We start from the raw sequence: 17190 nt of genomic DNA on the forward strand, positions 1-17190 counted from the left end.
TCAAAACTCTAACTTCCAAGATATCGGCTTCTTTTTTGAATTACAGCATGAGTAGAATATGAGATTTGAAAATATTTCATCATGATTATACTTTTGTAACCACCATTTATAATTTGCAGACAATCTGTGGGGGACAGGGAAGCTCTGGGTATTATTGATTTACACTGTTGAGATCACTGTTATAAGCATATTTGCATTTATAAAATAGATGGAATAGCTATATTCTTCTCCCTGAAGTCCTAAATTTATGTGAAGCTTGTTTCCTTTGCTTCTTTTTTTTTTTCTTTGACACTCTATTACAAAAATAGAAAAAAGCATCATCTTCCACTGTTCCAGTGGTTCTGTGGGCAAGGAACACCACACAGGTATTTCATTTCAGCAGTGTAGTCACATCCCCTGTAGGACAATATCCCAGAGTGTTATATGACAAGCCATAAAATATTACAAAGACAATGATTGCAGTGGGGGAGGGAAGATTATTTAGAGAAGCAAAGGCTTCATTTTGTTTTCCAAAGCATTCTGTCATGCAGTAAATTAAATATCAGAGGCATGAGTTTCCTGTCAGTGCCCTCACACCCCACAGAAGGGGACAAGTGTTTTTCTAGCAGGGACACCAGCCAAGCAGCCATTGCTGTAATGGGCATACAGAGCTTCTCCCCATTCATTTTTCATTTTTAATACAACCCAATTTGAATATTGTGGTATCTGTTTGCTCTCCCCCCCTTAGATTTCATGGTCAGCACTGGGAGTTGATGTCTGTGTGCAAGGCTGTGCTCAGCTTTAACAAAAAGCTTGGCTGTGTCTTCCCAGGGCCCTGCTGAGGACCTGGGAGGGCACAGAAATTTACACCTAAGCTCCCTTTGGATAATCAAGTTTTTGCAACCCTGAATATCCTCCCTTTGTCAGATTTTTTGGCTCCCAATTACTTCGCCTTCTAATACATTTTGGAACCTTGGATGGAAGGACTGTTGTGTAATTACAGGTTTGGTGCAGCTCTAGGAGTTGCCGTGACTTACTGCTCTCTCTGCTTTTTGTGGCTCATCTGATTTAGCTCCTCACACCTGAGGAATTCTAAAGGCTATTTGCAATGTTCAGAGAATGAAGAATAAGAAATCAGTGAGACGCTTTATCTGCCCAGATTTTTTGTTTTACTCCATCACCTTATCCACTTCCCATTTTCCATGCTTTATAGCATTCAGCTGGATACAAAGTGCATCTGACCATGTATTATTAATGGCATTGCAAACGAATTTTGCAAGGGAGACTGGCAATAATCACAAATACATGCACACGCATGCACCACGTCTTTACAGCTCCTCTCTCTCAATGAGCAGCAATTTAGAGAAATTGTAGAATTGTTCTCTCTTCTTTGTAATAAGGTTCCATTGAAGAGTCCAAAATTAATGAGATTCTTTTGTTGCTCTTTATTGTAAGAAGTTAATTTAGAAGTTAGCAATGAGTAGAAGATGCTTGAGTAATTCTTTCCAGCCCCGTGTCATTTCACTTTGTGTAATTCAGCTTTGAGTAATCACACGGCCAGAAATTGTCCTGTCATCTTGTACATCCTAAGAAATTGTGTCATCTCTACAAATTTGAACTCCTGGCTGTTCATAGTATTCATCATTTCTTCTGAGTTCTATTATGAGAGTTGGGGAACTCTAATTGCTAAACTTGAAATTTAAATAGTGCCAGGAACTTGCAAAGGTCCTCCACACAGGAGTGAATTTCACCAGACTCTCTCCTAGAATATTGATGTTGGGGTCCTTATAATTATTTCCTCAAGTAGTTTCATCTGTGCAGCTCTCTGAGAGTCTTACCTGACCCAGTGCCATTTTATGTGGAATTCTGGGACAGCTCTCTGCTCACTCTAAAGCCGTGTCAATCTTCAGGTACTGTTATTTCTTGATCCTCTTTTATATGAAACTGATTCCCTTTGATATCTCTCTGGCATTTTTTAATACAATTTTTTTTCTTTAGTGTCATCCCCTGGCAAAATAATTTATTTTGTGTTCTGTATATTTTCCCTGCTACAGTACTCCTCCAAGCCCTTGTAAACCTCTTTTCTTTTCTTATGCATATTCTAAAACCCATTTCAAATACGATTCCAGCCTATTCCCTTTTCTTTCATCATTGTTACAGTCTTTTACCTTCATTTACTCTTATGTACCCCTGTGTTTGTGAGTGTTTTAGCTCAAGCTTTGATTGCTTTTTGCATTTAGAGATTTTATTACAGTGCTTGCTGCTGGATGTCCTGCTATGTATTACCCTCTAGGACATAGCATTAATGTTCAGAAACAATTTTTCTTCTGTATCTTTTTCCTTCATTTTTTTATCCAATTTCCTTTTATCCAACACTTACATGACTTTTCTAAATCTCCAGCTCAATATCCTCACTTAGAAATCTTCCACTTTTAAGATAAAAAATGAAAATAATGCTGTCATTTTTAACCAGTAGTTTCATCATGTCTGGATTTCTGCCAAATATCACTGATTCTCTTTTAATTTTTCTTCTTTATTACATTGTGTGCAAATTGTACTTCTACTGCTATGCCATATTTTAGTGATTCTTTCCTTTTCAGAATTTATATCAAAGTGACTGAAAAATGTGGTCATTAACTTTAATATTTTGCCCTATGTCTTTTTCAAATAATTGATTCTTTCTGCCATTTTTCCCTTCATTACTATTAATTCTGTATTATATTTGTATCTCCAAAATTCACAAAATGCTAAACATTTCCTGATGTACCTTTCCAAAAGAAACTTTCTCCCTTGCATCTTACAGGCTTGGAATTTAACATCTGATTTGTACAGCACTGGGGTCTTCATTCCAGCTGTGAAGGCAACACTATATCAGGTGCATTTTTGGCTGGATCACTGTAAGTTATAAGATTTTTTAGGGTCAGTAAAAGAAAAAAACCTGGTTCAGTGTCTTGAAAACTTCTTGATACAAATGTGAGAGTCGAGCTAATACATGTGCACTCAGTGCATGGTTAAATGTCCAGCCATGCAGGGTTGTTGAAATTGGGAATGTTGACTGTCTGGTTGTGTTTTGATAACTTAAAGCCTTCAAATGGTGATGTCAAGACTCAAGTGTATTTCTTATGTGTTCTATAACAAAAGTTTTGTCAGCTTTCAGTGCTGAATCTTGCCTTAAGGTCTTTCATCAAGATAGATTAAAAATTAAGGAATTATTCTCTTGGGAACCTCTTTAAACAATGGTGAGTTTGTAGGTGTGCAACAGAGTTTTGATGGCAGTTCAGAGGTGTGGAAGTGAAGGTGTCCAAGGCCAGGCTGGATGGGGCTTGGAGCAACCTGGTCTAAGGGGAGGTGACCCTGCCCATGGCAGGGGTGGAATGGGGTGAGATTTAAGGTCCCTCCCAACCCAAACCGGGGTTTCTGATTCAATCATCCAACAAACACTTCTGGGAATTTTGCATTTGGTCAGGGGCTGCCTGACATCTCCCCTACTGAACTGTTGCTCTTATTTTAGAATGTTTTTGCCACCACTTTAAAGAGCAAGTAGGCCAAGAGGATAAGCTCCATTTGCAGAGTTTTAAGAGATTAAACAATGTGTGTACCTGCATGTTCTGCAAACTGACCCCCAGGGAACTGGAGATTTACTTAACCCCTTGCCTTATGTGAAGCTTTCCAAACACAGCAGGTTATTGTAGGAAAGACACTTACATTTCATCATTATAAAGTCTGTCCAGGAGATTACAAACTCTAAAACAAACCCTCTTCATTAAAAAAATTCTCTGTGGGAAACTAATAGGGAGTAAAGAACACTTATTGAGAAAGGAAAATAAAGGCAAATTTGAATTTGTCTCTTGTCCTAATTAAAAGTGGGTTGTGATACAATCTATGAAAAAAATACCTTTCAAAATAAAATACTCTTGAAAAGTAAAATGATGGTAATAGGCTGGCAATAAATGAAAAGAAAATACTGGATATCTACATGCATTTTGGGTTTAGGTGACATGATGCCCCATTAAGACCATAAGCAAACCATGCATTATTTCAAATTCTCAAGGTTAATAAATATTTCAGCAGTATAATATTCCTGCTGATTTAGGACAAAAAAATTTACCTTTTATACATTAACTACTCTCAATTCCATTGGCAAATTGATATAACTCTTTAGTGAAGTTGAAGTTACAGGAATTATGATTCCAAAAGTCAACATTTGTAAGGCACGGCAGCCTGTTACTTGTTAAATCCTCCTTTTAAATTACAGGGGGAAATCATCTGCCTTGTTTCTCAGCTGCTGTGGAGGAACTGCTGTTGGAACATGAGAATTTTAGAGGATGGTAATTGCTCCTGCATACAGAATACATCTCCTGAGCTCTGTGTCTTGCAGAAGAATGCAAGAAAGTATAATGGGCATTTTACTGATACCTGTGAAGGCACTGAGATGTGCTCTTGTCAGGGGGAATCATTTCTTTCAGGTGATTGCTCACATAGAGATGAATTCCAGCAGGTTCCCACATTCAATGAGCCAGCCCATGTCAGATCTTTGTGGAAGGCCTAGCCAGGGTTGTAGTAGAATGATTCCTGTAAATTTGAATACGGTCAACCCAAAGGAAGTTTTAGATCTTAATTTTTTTCTTCTTGTTTTTTTCTTTTTCCCTTAGGATACCACAGGTGACTGGCTGGAGGCCTGAGACAATCAGGGACTAAAAGTGACACTGAAGAGTGACCAAATAGTAGCTCTTGCAATGCTTGTCCCAAAAAGGTTCATTTTTATCGCTATAAAATATTTTGGTCTTGATCTCAAGCTTGTTCACAGCACATCTAGCATGCAAACTTTGCTTTCCTGGTAGCCTTACTGTGTTGTAAGCACACACAATTAGCAATAATTACCAGCTTCAGATAATAATCTGGGTCTAGCAGTTGAGCTGCAGCTTCTCAAACTGCACCTCAAGACGTGTTCATCCTTAGGACAGGTTTCAAGCAGCCACTACAAGACAGGGAGCAAGGGGGGGGGGGTTGAAATGATCCTAACAGTGAGAGAGGAAGCTGCAGGAGCCAAGGCTTGGTGGTGGAGGTGGGGAAGCTGAAGGAGGAGAGATCCAGTGGCTGGCAGAGGAGCAGCCCAAGGCTGGAGCCCTCCTTTGGCTTGCTGCTGAAAGCAGAACGAGCCAGTGATGTCCAATATCCCTGATCCAGAAGGTGTTGCCATAGTAATGTGCTGGAGCAAGCCTGATATGCAGATTGGAGATGAGCTGTAGGATATAATCTATCAATGGTGAGCCATGAAAACAAACAAACTGAAAATCCAGCCTTGCCTCTGTCTGTGAATGCACATGGGCTGCTGGGGCTGTGTTTATGTGTGCCTGTACCCTGGCAGCACAGGAGAGGAGAGGAAATGGACCCAGCCTTGGGGAACTCGCTGCTCTCGCCTTGGCAGCAACAGGAACAGCCCCAGTTTTCACTGCTGTCCCCTCCCTTGGGCTCTCTGCCACCAGCCCAGTATTCCCCAGCCCACTTCTCCCCCCTGTTTCTCTGAGGGTTTCCTTTGGAGAGCACTGATGTCCCTCCTTGCCATGGAGAATTTTTATTGCACTCTTTATCCCAGTAAACTCCTCCATTTTTCACAGGCTTTCTCACTTTTTCTAAATTCATTTTTCCTACTGATTGACTCCCTCCTTCCTCTCCAACTAATCTTGTTTCATTTTTTCCTTTCACTGTGAGGAAGACATTGCCAAAATGTCACCTCTAATCTTGTTTCCCATTTCTAGCATGTAATTTATTAATCCTCTCTCTCACTTTTTTTCCCTTTTATTGAGCAGTCTACATGCTAATACAGCTCAAGTTTTATTTTCAGATTGTCAAATAAATAATTTCCCAAGCCTTAAGAGTAGAGGAAAAATAAGAGCTTTGAAATAGTGATCAACCCTGTCTTTTGCTGAGGCATTTGCTTTTAGATCTATACAAATCACCTTGTTCAGGGATAATATCCCTGAATGTCCCATATCAGATAAATTAATTATTGGGTGGGGAATTTAAGGTGGAAATCCAGCCTTTGTCTGATTGATAAAGACCAGCTATACAGAACCTTCGCATTGACATAACTCTGATCTCTTAAATATAATATTCCTCCCCCCATTCCTTAACTCTGTGTTGTTGGGTGGCATTGGGACAGGATTTTTCCTTTTTTCCCTTTCTTACTTTGATTTCAGTAAGAGTTTTCCTTGGCATCTTGCATCGGTACACTGATAACCTGGTTTTGGCTCTTGTGAACACTTGCCCTGGATCTCTAAGTCAAAAAGAAAGAGAGAACGGTCAGTGCTTTTCTCAGTAGAGATGAATGACCATTAAAGACAAGCACAGTTTGGTCATGCTGTCAGGCCTACTTTAAAGTGCAATATTATATTTACTGATAGACTTTTACATGTCCACAGATTGCTGTGTTCAATGAGAAAAGGATTTTACTTCCCAATTTACCTACCATTCTGTCCTTTCAGAGCTTAAGAAGTTTTGGATGACCTCCTCATTTTGTGGGCTGCACCTGGGGAATCTTTTAGTGAGAGGTGCTAATTTGGCTACAGGAGACCATGGAATTCCACAATCCCAGGATGGGAGAGGCTGGCAGGGCCCACGGGGCTGCTCTGGTGCCACCTCCCTGCTCCAGCAGGGCCATCCCAGAGCACAGGGCACAGCAGAGTGTCCCTGTGGCTCTGCAATGTCCCCAGGGAGGAGACTGCACAGCCTCTCTGCCCCATCTGCTCAGGGCTGGCACTGCCCAGGGCAGCAGTTCTGCCTCCTGGGCAGGGGCAGCTCCTGGGCTCAGGCCCTGCCCGTGGCTCTGGGGCCATGGCTGGGCCCGCGGCAGAGCCTGGGCCTGCTCTGCCCCTCCCGCAGCCAGGGACACACAGGGATAGACAGACAGACAGGGACACACAGGGACACACAGACAGACAGACAGGGACACCCAGGGACACCAGGGCTGAGGCCCCTGTCAGCTGGGGCTCCTCTCCAGGCTGAGCAGCCCCAGCTCCCTCAGCCTTTCCTGGGCACCGAGATGCTCCAGGCCTTGCTCAGCTCCAGGAGCTCCTGTCCCTGCTGTGCTGAGGATCCAGAGCAGGACACAGCACCCAGAGGTGCCTCCAGGGCTGGGCACAGGGGCAGGATCACCCCTGAGCTGCTGCCAAGGCTCTTCCCCCTGTCCCCAGGGCACCCTTGGCCTCCTTGGCCCCAGGACACTCTGCTGGCTCAGGAACAGCTCTGTGTCCCCAGCACCCCCAGGACACTCTGCTGGCTCAGGAACAGCTCCGTGTCCCCAGCACCCCCAGGACACTCTGCTGGCTCAGGGACAGCTCCGTGTCCCCAATACCTCCATGTCCTACCCCCGGAGCTGCTCCAGCAGGTTCCCCCAGCCTGTGCTGGTGGCTGGGCTTGTTCCTGCCCAGGAGCAGCACCTGCATTTGCTTTGGTTGAATTTCAGATGTTTTTTCCCTGTCCATCCCTCCCAGCTGTTGAGGCCCCTCTGAAGCACCCACAGCACCAAGGAGATCAAGGACTGTGTGGAGCAGATGTACTGGGACCTTGTTCAAATTAGATATCACGGATATCCTACGACAACAGGGTCGTTTCTTCCATTGCACCATTCTGGCAGCATAAATAAAATGATTTAGTCAAATATTTGATGTAATTTTCAATAAGGAATTGTCTTAGCTCTGCACACTAAACCCACCACACTCATATAGGTTCACTCTAAGATATTCTAGGCATTACCCATCCCTAAGTCTGGTTCCTTGCCTGTGAGCACAGTTTTCATCTCCCAAAACAGGTATTGCACGTGAACCCACAATGGCCAGGAAAGGCCTGCTCAGGAGCTTGGCTGGGGTTTCTATGTTAGCCCAGGGTGTACTGAGGAGTCAGGCAGGGGGAAGTGCAGCTCTGCGCTCAGAGAGGGATCTCCCCTTGTGCCCTCAGATTATCAGTGCTACACCCTGCCATGGAGCTGGGCGCTGTCAGGATTAGATGGTTTTGTATCCAGGCTGTGTAGGTTTTCATGGAATAAATGGGTTTAGAAAGCAAATGCTGTAAAAGTGACTCTATCACTGAGACAAACAGCACATTTAGTTCTGTTACTGTCCAGCTTTTGCAGAAGTATTAATATCATTGATTAGCAGCTGTGTATCTGCATGTGCAAGAGCCATAGATACAAGAAAATACAGTGTCAGGTAAGTCCAGTAATTAAGTACCTTTGAGACTGTAAAGGTTTTTCTTGCTTCCTGATGAATTCTGTAGGAACTGAAATTGTTTGAGTGAGGGCAGAGCAGGGATGTCACCGTACAGCTACAGAGTCTGTCTCCATCCATTACACCCTCTCCATCTCCATTTCTGCTTCAGGACACACGCAATGACAATTCATATCCTTCAGTGCTGAATATCTGGGGGTTTTGCTCTGGTTTAACTCTGTTAGCAGTTTGTGTTTCATCACTTGCATGGGTTTCACTGGACAGTGAGTGTCAGGAGGAATCTTGGACATCAATGGATTGGCCTGATCCAGAACAGCCAGGCTGGCTGATCTCTTGTCATCCAGCCTAGAGTATTTTGGAGACACTTTCCAGGAGTAAGATTAAGATTAGAGGGAGAGTGTCACCTACCAGATTGCCTGAAACAGCATGTATGTCATGTTTTGGGGCAGGACTTCATCCCAAGCTGATTAAAATACAATAACTTATTTCCATTATTGAATTTACATAAACTATAAAGGTTATTATTTAAAAAGAATGGAGGGAGCAAATGTGAGCTAACATTTCTCTTACTTAAGCTAGTGCTCTGCTCACTAGAACCAGTCATTCCAGTGATTCAGTGACCAGGTAAGTACTGAAAGAACCAGCTGTGACAGGATCCACAGAGGTGCAGTTTGGTGCTCAGTCAGCACTCAGGAGAGGAGCAGGGGAAGCTTCATGTTTTGTGTACAACCTGTTTGTGGCAGACAAGGTCTTTGAATGATGCCTCCCTTGGTTGTGCACATGGCAGATGAAATATCCAACCTGTACCTCCCAGCTCACACAGCTTTGTGCCTCACTGTTTGGTATCTGCAGTATTTGGGCAAACATTCTCATAAAGAATCTGTTAAGGACTTGGTGAAAATGTAAATTATTTAGAGCTTCCTGATGAATACAGGGTGTAGTTTACAATTGTGTGGTTAAAATGCCAAGGTCTTTTTGCAGCTCTGCTGTAGCTGTCTAACAAGGTACAGTTCAGGCCACATTTCACTCCTTGGAGTTTCCAAGTGGCAGTGCCAGCTCACACTCAAGCCTGGTAGATCTGTCAGATCTTTGTCACCCCAGTGAGCTGGAAGACAGCAGGGCGCTCAGGAATTAAGCACTAATTATTGAAGTCTTTCTGCCTTCCCAAAGTCATTTGTGTTTTTCATCCCACATGTGGGCAGAGATGCTGTGTGAAATTTGCAGACTCAACAGATTCTGCAGTAATTCCTGCTGGACTGTGACAGCACACATGGATCTGGGAATTGAGTGCAGATCACAGACATATGATGTGTTCAGATATGAACAGTCAGGAATTTGTGAGCAGTGCTAGGGATATCCTGCTTTTGGAACAAAGAATACTGCTACTTAAAGGAGACAGAAGCATTCTCCTGTTCCAGAAAAATAAAATTAAAAAACCCAAACCAAACCCAAACCAAACATCCCAACCTGGTACATCTCTCTGCTGCACTGCTGATAGGTACTAGTAACCAAGAGCTCAAAAGATCACTACCAACATCTGTTACCTCCTTGCAAGTGTGATAGTGCTCTCTGCCAGTGTTTGTCAAGCTACCATGAGCTATATTCATATTCCATATGGATACGTATTTTTTCTTTGTTTTCCTTTGACATTAATGCTCTGGCAGAGCTTTCCAAGTAGTAAAGCAAGGAAATCAACTTACATTTTCTAGCTTGCTAAAGTAAATTAGCTACACTTTTGACTTTCTGTGGTTTCACTCTGAATGGGAGAAGCAATAAAAATGAAATAAGGCTAATCACTGTTGTTCTATGATTTTCTCTGTGGTGTGTTAAGAGGAGAAGAACCCATAACAAAAACTCATGAGTTCATATCTGCTTAAAACAGGTCTCTAATTAGCTTCCATAATCGATCTCCCAGCTCTAGCAGGTGAACCAGGTAATTATCTTGTTTATACTGTAGGTGAGTCACAAAATGTTAGATAGCTTTCTTTGTATCTTTGAAAGATAATGCATTGTAACAAGTGCTCCCAATATGAATGAACCACTGTCATATCCCAAACCATCTGTCTCACACACAGCAATGCGAGATCTCATTTTATTCTTTGCTGCAAAGAGCTCCAGACATCAAAGTCCTGTCCCTTTGACCGCTGTCCCAATCAAAGGATTTTACTTAGACAAGTCTTTACTTCCCATTACAATTTCAGTGCTGCAGAATATCAGGTGTTTCCTGGCATGAAGAGGAGGAATCCAGTCACCAGTGCTTCTTTTCAAGGGCCAAATCTTGTCGCTGTTCACTTCCCATGGGCCTTTTGAGTAGCACAGAAACTCCAAACTCAACAGTTAATTAGGGTTAGTTACTTAGGGCCTGAGGCTTGAGAGACAGACTGTGGTGCACTATACAATGCATGGCTTTTATTCAATATAATGTGTCTACCTGTTCCCCTCCAGAAGGTGAAGTACAGATAAGTTGGCTCAATGCATGGTTAGGATTAAGTTGATGTATAGAGAGCACTATCTCAGTGTGTTTAATTGCTCACAGAAAAATCCCTGTCTGACATACTTTTGAGCCTTCTTTATTCTCCTGTTATTCAATCTGTGCTTTATTTACATAATACAGATATTTCTCTTTCTTGCAGGCCGTTTCATAGGACGCTCTACAAAGGAATAATCCTTTTTGACAACCTTTAAAGGGTCACAGTTGCATTTAAAGCCCATGACCAGTAGCACTATTAATGGTGTATTTGCAAAGAGAGGACACACAGAGCAGTTCTTCCCGGGATAATGTGGAAGTGTTTAATCTCTTTTGCACTACAGAAGAGGCTTCTTGCTTGTGTTGAATGGCTGAAATATGAGACTACATGTTTTCCATAATCATTGAAACAATAATGTACCAGCTTCTCCCCAAGCTAAAAATAATCCTGTCATGTGCATGCCCCTTTTCCTCTTCGCCTTGATAACAGAATTCAAATTCCCATAAATAAAGTTCCTCTTTTTTTTTCATTTTTCATAGACTTGTCCCTAGCAAATTTAGTTTCAAGGTCTTTTATTTCTGTTTCTAAAGTAATTATCCTCTGGGCCTCTTCCTTTCTTCCTGGTATGATGCTAGACTAATTATTCTTCTCCTAATGAATGCCTGAAATGTATCCCATATGGTGGCATATGCGCCTTCAGATGGAAGCTTCGTTTGAATAAAATAAGAAAATTCTTCTCTTGGGGCTTTCTTAAATTTTTCATTCTGTAACAATGATGAGTGAAATATCTGTCTTGGGGATAGATGCAGCCAACTTGCTTTCTATTACACACTGAGCTTTCTCTGAACTGGAGATTTCCATGTCTTACTCTCTTGCTGTGGCCATCAGAGCTCTTTCTCCACACTGTCAAAAAGACTGCTTGAATGAGGCAAAGCATCAGTACAACTGATCTGAAAAACACTCTGTACATCGTTGTTTCTCTCACAGTTCTTTGTCCCCTTTCTCTGCTCCTATCCTATGCAATACCTACTGAAATTACCTATGGAAAACTGCAGACTTTAGAGGTCCTGCTCATCAATATGTACAAGGATATGTACAAGTCCCACTTGTGGATGTGTACAAGGATATGTACAAGTCCTGCTCATGGATGCGTACAAGCTTCTATTGAGAGCTGTGCAATGGAGAGGCTTTTCACTGACTTATGCAGGAGCAGGGTCCTGGATACAACTTTCTGCAAGCACCTGTAAGTAAAACAAGTGAGCTCACATCAAACTAAAATATGTCTCACATATTTTTTTCCAGCTCTGCCAGCCAAGTTGTTGGCAAATTCAATCTTTCTATTGCTTAAAATCCATAGTTTTTTCTATAGATATAATGTTAATTCTCTCATGTTTTGTGTAACTTTTTGTTTTTTATTTGTGGAAGTACTGGAATGCTGTGTCCAGTTTTGGATCCTCAGCACAGCAGGGACAGGAGCTCCTGGAGCTGAGCAAGGGCCTGGAGCATCTCTGTGCCCAGGAAAGGCTGAGGGAGCTGGGGCTGCTCAGCCTGGAGAGGAGCCCCAGCTGAGAAGAGCCTCAGCCCTGTCACAGAATCATCAAGGTTGGAAGAGACCTTGAAGATGATCCAGTCCAGCCCCAACACACTGAGCCTGAGTCCACTCAGCAATCCTCTAGTGGGTAAGAGTGCACCCTCTAACTCTGGAGGTGATGCAATGGCCTGGACCAGCCTGACACAGGGCTGTTGATACAGCTGCATGAAAGAAATGCCAAAATGGAAATATTTATAGACAAATGAAATTGAAATGCTCTTTTAGAAACCACTGATTCTGCATGAAGTTATTTTAGGAGCGTTTCACTTGAATCATGCTAATGGCTTGGGAAAACACAATCATTTTATCTGCTGCAGGTATTTGATCTTGCTTTCAGAAACACTGTGGGGAAACACTCCATTGATTTTTCATTGGAACATTTGATCCCAGGTTGATAAAGGACAGTAACTAACTCTGTCACTATTAATATTGAGCTCTGCTTGGATTTCAAAAACACCTTCAGCAACATGTGATTCTGCAGGCAGGGAGAATGGTAGAATAGGCAAAAATGCCTGATTTTAGGATGTGCTGGGAGGCCTTTGTTTCTGTTCTAATGGAGAGAGTATTTGTCTCTGGGTGGTCTCAGTGTGAGACTAGTATCCATTTTGTCCTGTTCTGCAGAGAATTTTCTGATACACTTGTGAAGATTTTTAGCAGCCTAAAGCTGGGAGAGTCCCCAGTGATCTGCTCAATAGCTTGTGTCCTCTACCTGACTTTCAATCACTCACTACAAATAGCCAAGGGAACATAAACCATTTTAGGACATAATAATTTATCCTTTGCCGAACAGTTATTTTCTTTTCTTTGCTGACTCAATGCAGTGACCATCCAGAATGCCTAATTCAGGGTTCAGCAGCAGCTTCTTGTTCAGCTTCCTTATTAAAATCCCAGAGTAATTTTCTAGCAGGGCAGTATTTGCATAGATAAACTCGATGAAAGACCAGAGGCCAACAGGGCAAGGGGAAGGGGTCATTTCTTATTCCCATCTCAGTACTGGTTGTTCTTCTACTGGACAATGGTTCTGAACACTCTCTCTAATAAGATGTGCTGCTGAAGGTAATAAATAACTGGGAAGCTGGGCAGCAGTAGCTTTTCTTAGAAAACCAAGGCATTCAATGTTGCCTACTTAAAGTTAGGCCCCTACATTCAACCTTAAGTACCAAAACAAATTGCTGTGATGATGAAAAACTCCACTTAGCCACAAATCTAATTCTGCCAATGTGAGCTGTGAGTTCTCAGAGCTTTGTAGCAGCAGAGCACTTTGATCTATGTAATCAGATTTGGCATTGTGTCTGTGCTTACATCTCTCCAGGAGCAGCGTTCCAGGACTCTTGTCCAGGCAATATCAAGTGCAGGACACTGTCATTGCCCTAATAAAAAGGAAAAACTTTCTGTTCTCTTCTCAAGTTATTTCTTCTTCATTCGTTGAGCTCCAGAGACAGGAATTTCAGGAGTTTACTGGAACTAGAGGACAGCTGCAAAATCAGCAATACTAATTCCCTTCATAGCACTAGCTGCGACCCAACTCTTTTGGGCCCAGAATTAGGGAACTGTGATGGCATTCCAAGCCCATGTGGATGTCTGGTGGGATCTACAGGATTACTGGAGCAGAATGTAAACTGGGGAGCAGGATTACATTCCTCAGGAATGAATCACCTCACCTGCTCTACCCACTATGAAAAGGCTGTGGGGGCAAGAATCACAACCTGATATTTATTCCTTTGAATGTGATATTGCAGGAGTAGTTCTCAAAAAAGAATCAAGTTTTCTTGAAAACCTGTTGCCAGTTTATCTGCCCTCAGGAACCCATATTAGTTACTTAAATTTATTTCTGTGGAATTGGCATAATCTTTCTGCCCAACAGAAAATTCCAAATTTATTTCTTAGCCCTTGAGCAGGATCTATCTGCATCACTAAAATCTTTAGGAATCTTGATTTTTATACTTTCTATCACACAAAAACAACAGGCTATGTGCTGGGGTTTTTTGCCTACTACAGGTGTGGCAGGACCCTGAGGGACAATTTAACCACCAGCCTCAAATAAAACTCCAATGTAAGATGATAAAGGAAAAAAATAAAACCATTCATGTGCTGGGTGTTACAAACCAAGGGAGAGAATAAAATGGAGAGGCTCCTCCCATTGACCAATCCCACTTTTTTTAACACCAGTCTAAGGCAGTGACACACTTCATGGTTGGACTGGGTGATCTTAAAGGTCTTCTCCAACCTAAATAATTCTGTGATTCTATAATTAGACCATACTAAAAAATCTGCAATATCATGGGCTTTTTCACAGCTCTGTACCTACAAAAGAGCCTTCTATTTTTTACTGGTTCTTCCTTGTAACTGCTTATCTGCTGCGTGTTGGCACCTGCTAAGAAGCATAACAAGACAATAAATCCCAAAAAGCAAAGAAATTTGGAAAGCTCCAAGCAATACTACCAAACACCCCATAAGATTTCTTTGTCTGACACTTTATATTTAAAAATTATCCCAGAGCACCCCCAAAAAAATCTATTTTACTTGTTTAACAAAATGGAGTATTGATTTGCCAAAGCCTAAACAGAGCAGCCTACATGATTCATTGATCATGAATTTGGGCTCAGTCCATATGATCATTAAGTTCTTTGTCAGATGCATTAATTTATTCATAAGCTTTGTTTATGGCAGGCCCTTTTCACTGGCTGATTTCAAAATAACAAAACCTAAATGCCTTCTTTACCTTCCATGTCCCTGAGTACAGAAGACAAAACAGACTGTTCTATCAACCTCAAAGATTTAATGAGCCTTGTGAAGAATCCAGGAATGCTAGAGGTTTTCATGTCAGTCCAAGCTCCAGTACTACTTTGGAACTGTACTTCATGAGCATAAAATTCCCCAAAGAAAGCAACCCCTTGTGCTGCCATGTGGGGAATGTGCCCAAATCTGAGAACATCAGTAGTCAAACTATGAGGGACTCCATATGTTTTTCCAGGATTGTCAGGAAATGCTGGTTGTGTGACATAAAGCTACTTTTTTGATGGGCCAGCATGGCAATAAATTGTATTGGTTGGAAAGTTTTGATAGTCAGGTTAAAGGATTTTAAACCAGAATCTGGTTAACACCCATGGCTTAACAACAAATCAAAACCTTTTCGCTTTTCCTTGATACATCCTCTTCGATTTAAAGTAAAGCAACAGGAAGAAAGAGAGTTCTAGATTCTGGTGTTTTGAACATAGTACTGTTTTAAATTCCAGAGCTGGCTGTAGAGCTTAGTAGGCAGGAGATATCTACAATGAAAAATGAGTCCTCATAATCAATATCTGAGTATTTGCTGCACTCCATTAATCCTGCATCAAGAGGTAACACTGCAGCCATGAAGAATTTCTTCTAGAGGAGAATAGGCTGGGATCTTACACTGAGTCAGGTAGGCTGTGATAACAGACAGGGTTCAGCATCTGCCCAAAACACAGGAGAGCTCTTGGAGGAAGTTGGATAAGCTCTGCTGCCTTTTCCTCATGGTGCGGGGGTTGAAGACATACCCAGAGCCAGCTCCCTCCCAGGATGTTCCCTCCTCACCTTGTCAGAATTCCATGGCCAGCCCATCTCCTTGGCATGCAGCTGTCAACCTTTGAGCACCAGCCAATGCTTGGGAAGGAAGATGAAACACCTTGTGCTTTTCTTGGTCTTGTTTAAAGAAAGAATAAAATAGTTCTGCTCTCAATAATTTGTGTGTCTGGAGTCTCATTTGCATGCTGGATGGGCTGCAATGGAAACAATGGAACGCAGCTGGATTTTGAGAGCCTGGGAACGGCTGAGGATGTGAAATTGTGTCTTCCCACCTTTCTATGAGTTTTTGCAAAGGCAGTTATGGAAATCCCTCTATATGAGACAGGACATTACCTGATAAACAGCATAAAGTACATCTAAAGGAGGAAATAGGGTTCTCATCCAGAATGGTGAGGATGGAAGTTCATTCACAAAATGAAGTGGATTTTGGATTACACACCAAGGCTGTAGATGCTACACAGCCATGGTGATATGGACAGAGATCCTCAATGTTTATATATTTGGAGAAATTACCTTTATCCTGACCTAACTTTGTGTGGTTAACTTGATCAAAACCCCCAAATAAGAAGAGAGTTGAATGCACCTCCATGCTGGGCAGCCACCTGAAACCTCAGTGATGCATCCTCTCAGAAAAATTTTGGGTCCTACTCTTAAAACTGGTGAATTTGGAAACATCTGATGCTGAACCCAAGCATTCCCTATGAAAGACAGGCTGATTTTAGACTTACCTCCGATGTAACTGCTGATTTTGTGCCAACAGTGGAAAAGAAAACAGAATCACACCTTGCCTGAGGCACAGTCCTCACATAGTCTGTTCTATCATCGATACAAATCACAAACCCCTTCTGCAATGAGATCTCATTACAAATATTTTTATGCTCTACAATTCGTTTGATTAAGCTTTCCTTCTTAAGTTTAAACTATTTGCATTTGGACAGAGACAGTCATGTATTATGAGCCATAAAAAATGAGCCATCATTTATATGTGCAGTGTATTCTGTGCACACACAAAGTGTGTACACCAATAACTGCTCAAGCTGGCTCAGAGACCAGAAACAATAAATTAAAACATTTGCTTAATATTAATGCTATATATGTATATATACATTTCCCTGTTAACAACATATTTTCACAATGCTTTCTTTCTGCTAAAGATTGAATATGTGCCTCAAGAAATAGACTTTAAATGGATGCACCATAGCTGGCTACAATGGGTAATTTCATTTAGGCACAGAATTACAAAGCAACCATTTTTAACTTCAACTGGATTGCACATTTACTCAACCCTCAATAAATTCATCATTTGGCTGAGTCATGTTGAGAATTGTTTTAAATAAATCTATGAGAAAATTAAATTTAAGTTGAAAAGCAGCAGGAA

The 17190-nt window shown here is 41.8% G+C and overlaps 2 long non-coding RNA genes across 2 annotated transcripts; one reads left to right on the forward strand and one right to left on the reverse strand.

The window, feature by feature from the left end:
• Positions 1 to 899: 899 nt before the first annotated feature.
• LOC135279413 (uncharacterized) lies at positions 900 to 6772 on the reverse strand. The gene is made up of 3 exons (XR_010346652.1): positions 6449 to 6772; positions 6169 to 6256; positions 900 to 4551 (listed from the first exon to the last, which is right to left on the reverse strand). It is a non-coding gene; the product is annotated as an uncharacterized LOC135279413 (long non-coding RNA).
• On the forward strand, positions 2780 to 15969 carry LOC135279415 (uncharacterized). The gene is made up of 3 exons (XR_010346655.1): positions 2780 to 2876; positions 4632 to 4732; positions 10838 to 15969. It is a non-coding gene; the product is annotated as an uncharacterized LOC135279415 (long non-coding RNA).
• Positions 15970 to 17190: the final 1221 nt, after the last annotated feature.

This window comes from Passer domesticus, chromosome 12 (assembly GCF_036417665.1).
Source record: "Passer domesticus isolate bPasDom1 chromosome 12, bPasDom1.hap1, whole genome shotgun sequence".
NCBI lineage: Eukaryota > Metazoa > Chordata > Aves > Passeriformes > Passeridae > Passer > Passer domesticus.